This window comes from Pteropus alecto, unplaced genomic scaffold, assembly GCF_000325575.1.
Source record: "Pteropus alecto unplaced genomic scaffold, ASM32557v1 scaffold26, whole genome shotgun sequence".
In the NCBI taxonomy this organism is placed as follows: Eukaryota; Metazoa; Chordata; class Mammalia; order Chiroptera; family Pteropodidae; genus Pteropus; species Pteropus alecto.
In genome coordinates, this window is record NW_006438077.1 from 460,682 (window position 1) to 465,261 (window position 4,580).

A 4,580-nucleotide genomic window follows, 5' to 3' on the forward strand; every position below is an offset into this window, starting at 1 on the left:
TAGCATTTAATCAAAAGAGAGGGATGCTACTATTTATCATGGAGGGATAATTAAGTGAGAATTTTAGGTAGTTTATTAGTGAATATTTTTACATTTTGATTATGTTAGCTCCTCAAGAAACTTTGTAACTGCTGAAAGTAACATGATGAATGGATGAATAGCAAGGATCATCTATATACACTTGGTAGGATTGTTGTGTCAAAAGAAATCATGTATAAAAAGTGTTTATCACAGTACCTGAGCCATACTTAGTTGTAATAGCTATCTTTATTTAATTTTGACTATTTAGTTCCATAAATGGTGTATTTTATCTTATTTGTTTAATCTTTACATTTTAGTATTGTGAGGGCAGAAAAGTAATTTTTCTTCTATCCTTTTAAGTTCTTCTGGCTGGTCTAATAATCAAACTGACATGAGACAGATTAGCAGAAGAAAAATGAATTAAAGTTTAATAACATGTACACCATGAGGCTTATATGCTTTTCTAGACTAAGAAGAGGGCGGCAGGGGTCTGGGACTTTAAAGGGTAAGTAGAAAATTCACAGGTAGATGAGAAAGAGCTTGCATATGCTAAAGGAATTCTTGCCTGGCCACCTAGAAAAAATGAGACATAGGGGAATGTAACAAACTGACTTCCCTTAGCTTCTCCTTGTCTACCATACTTAGATCATATTATGATGCTAAGATGATAGTTCCCTTCTCTAAGAAGGTTTTTCTACTTGAATTCGTTTAGGCAGGTAAAGAGGGAGGGCCAAAATTCTTTTTGAGTCTTATGTCTTAAAATAACTGGCTTAAAATAATCAATATCCTAAAAAGGAGCATTTGAGGGTAGCAAATTCTGCCTCCCCTCAGTATATATGATTTGATCTGATTAGTGTGAATAGGTTTAGATAGAAGACAGACTAGAACATGGGTATACCAACCTCAATCAAGAAATAGTACACTTTTCATTGGATACATGATATGGTTGCTTCTTCAGCTTTAAAATAAAATAAGACCGTTATTGCAAAGCTGGTTTTAGAGAGAAAAGTGTCTGTATATTTAGCTGTAAAGATGCATCAGTTTTTGGAAACTGAAACTCTATAAGGGCACTTAAGATTATATTTTCAATTCATGGATAGAAGTAAAGAGAAGTAGCAAGGTAACAAAATAGAGTTAGAAATACATTGTCCAACATTTTATCTAAGAGAAACTAAAATGATCCATAATATTTGACTTTCTTTTAAATGGAAACACTTACTATACTTACTACAATTCTAAGACTTTACTGATGGCCTGCTGCTACCTAACAAGAAGAGTTTGAGGCAAACTGAAACATGAATCTATGGTTCTCAGCTGAGTATATATGTCAGGTGTGTTGACTTGAATTTGCACTCACGGTGAATAAAAATATATTAGAACATGTAAATGATTTTTTATATCTATTTTTCCTTTTCTAGATGCAGATTTAAGTTGCAAGTTACCGTGCCAGCTTTATATTTAAAAAAAGTATTTTGATACACTACAATATTGTGTTACTAATGTTAGTTTGTAATCACTGTGGTTTGGTTTGCTTCCATTTTCATTTTATAATAGAAAATGTGTAAATCAGGTTTTCTAAAGTGACAGATATCAAGAATGTGTCCCTAATAATACCAACTTTCACAATATAGCATATTTATTATTTATTATATTCTATATGTATTGTGGGAGGGATAAAAAATGTAATACTTTTCTTCCCATCTTCTAAGGTCTTCTAGCTGGGCTAATAATCAAATCAACAAAGACAGATTAGCAGGAGAAAATAAAAGAAAATTAATACACGTGCATGGGGAATTCACATAAGCATGAAAATTTCAGAGAGAGTGAGTTAACATATGAAATTTGGGACAGCGGAAAAGGTGAGGGATGAGGTATTAGATTTCAGAAGCAAGAATGGGTGGTTTGCAGGTAGTTGAGGAAGAGAAGAATGAACCTGGCAGACAAATTCTTCTTAGGCAACTCAGAAACAATGAGACTCGGCTTATAGGCCCCTGCCTGTAGACCTCCTGTTTACCATACTTAATTCAAATTAGGCTCAGGCAATATTCTAAGATTTTCTTCCTGAAGTCGGATTTTCTGTCTAAATCTTTGGACAGTAAAGAGGGCTGGGTCAAAGGTTCTTTCTAAGTCTTTTGTTTCTTAATAACCAGATTAAAATCAATATCCTAGAAGGCAACTTCAGGGCAGCAAAACCTTGGACCCTTTTAGTATACATTATTCTAAATGTATATAATTTTCAACGGCTCGTTATCAAGATTGGACTTTACAACTAAGGCTGCATTTACATGATTAAAGTACCACACGGCAAAAACATTTGGTCAAACATGTTGTATGTACTTCAGGAATATATAATAGTCTGAACCATAGTCTGAACTACATTTAATATTATAAAAGTATCAACATAATGCCAAAGACTTTCCACACAACCTCTGCATAACACTCAACAATAACTAAAAATATAATAAATTTAATTGTTTCTTCAAAAATCAGTTTCTCCTTTGGACAAAATAGTTTTTGAATAAAATTATTCTTCTCTCTGTGCTCAGGCTTAAGTCTTCAAATCATTCTCTTCAAATTTTCTTTCTGAAGAGACTTAAAGACAGCATGGTTTTGAAATCATTGCCCTGTTTATCACAAATGTTTATTCACCCTTCTTTACCTCATATCTCATCAATAACAAGCCTAGTATTTTCTTTTTCTTCTGTAATATCTCTCCTTTTTATCCTCTCTGTCACAACCTTTGTTCAGACCCTCATCACTGCTTCCCTGGATGGTAGTATGATCTCTAACTTCTTTTCTCTTTTGCTGACCAGTAAATCTTCATAACATGTTATTTTGTATACATTACCTTTTATTTAAATCCTTCAGCAGCCCCTCATTGCCTAACAAATAAACCTGTAATTCCTCATTTTTACATTTAATTTCTCCCACAATTTAGTCAAAATCTTCCTTGTATTGCTTGCTGTACAGGAATGCTCTTCTCTGCTCTCTCTGCTTATTTAACTTCTACATTATCCTCAAACCTCAACTGAAACCACAAAGAGTCTGTGAAGACTTACCTATTTGCACCTTCCCATAGTATGCTCTCCCATTACCCTTTCCCAACTATAGGTGGAACTGTCAAATCCTACTGTCAAATTACATTTCCTACCAGGCACATTTGTGGAACATTGTGTGATACTTAATATATCATTTCAATACAAGTACATACTATAGAAGCACACATTGTTTAGAGACTATCGGTCAATTACAACTGTCACATTGTTGATTATTTTTACCTCTATAAAACCCTGACACAGTGGGTGCCCTTTGATTCAAGGAAATATACCGAAGTCCAGAAATGTTTCTCATGGCGTTGAGTTAAATGCATTTCGTGGCACTGTACAAATGTATCTCTTTTCTGTTTTGTTCTCTGTCATTTCTAGCACCAAGTTGGAAAGCTAAACATTACTTTACAGATATCTTCCTACCAAGCAGTACCATAACTTTTCTTTATGTCTTATGCTGTATCTATCTTATAGGCAAAATTAGCATGGGTTTTGATGCTTATCAATAGTATCTATCAGTACAGTCTAACCAAAATTATACTTCTTTTGATGCATAGAGGTCTTTATAGGAACCCAACTTTATACTTTAGATATAAAAATCATTTACATGTTCTAATGCTTTTTTTTTATTCACAGCAAGTACAAATTCAAGAACTGCAACAGTCTTATAAATAGTAATGATTATGTTTTATTATATTTTTTCATTCCAATTTGATTATATAATACCCAAAATCTACAATGAAAGTGAATCATTTAAAAGTAAGTTGACTATTCAATGCATGTTCACCATTTATTTTAAATATAGCTTGGTGTAAATGCTGCCATATACTGTCAAATATACAATATCACAGTGAAAAAAAAACTTCTCTATGATGTTAAGATATTGTTTCTGCAAACTAGAACACTAGAAGACTGACTTTTTTCTTCTTTTACTTCATGAAACAGTGAGATCAAAAACTGGATAAAGCCCATAGCAACAAGATATTTCTTTTACCATCTGTCTGATTTATGTTGAACTTAAACTGCTTGTATTTTAGAAAAGAATCTATTTTCTATCTTTAGAAGTATGCAATACAACATCTCTTAGCTGCTAAATTTTAGCACCTAAAGGTTCCCTTAAGCTGCTGTCAAGTACAACTTATTGTATAGGTACTTTTCACTAAACTCATTATAAAGTGATTAGCTTCCAGCAAGATAGTGCAATGCTACAGCCTGCTTGAATTGTATGTGGCTTCGCAAGTAAATTTTGAACTATCAAATATCATCAGATGGTGAGTATGAAATGACTCTTCATATATAACAAATAGAATGTTGAAAGAGATCCTGTCAATTCTCTTTTAAACTATACCTTTCGAAAAAAGATATACACACATACACAAACACGCACACATGCACATGAGTGCATACAACGCACATGCAAAATGTATGCTATTAGTTTAAAACAGATGCCATTCTTAGCTAGAATCAAACACATTTTTAAAATCTATAAATTATTTTTTTTAGTTTATGGTT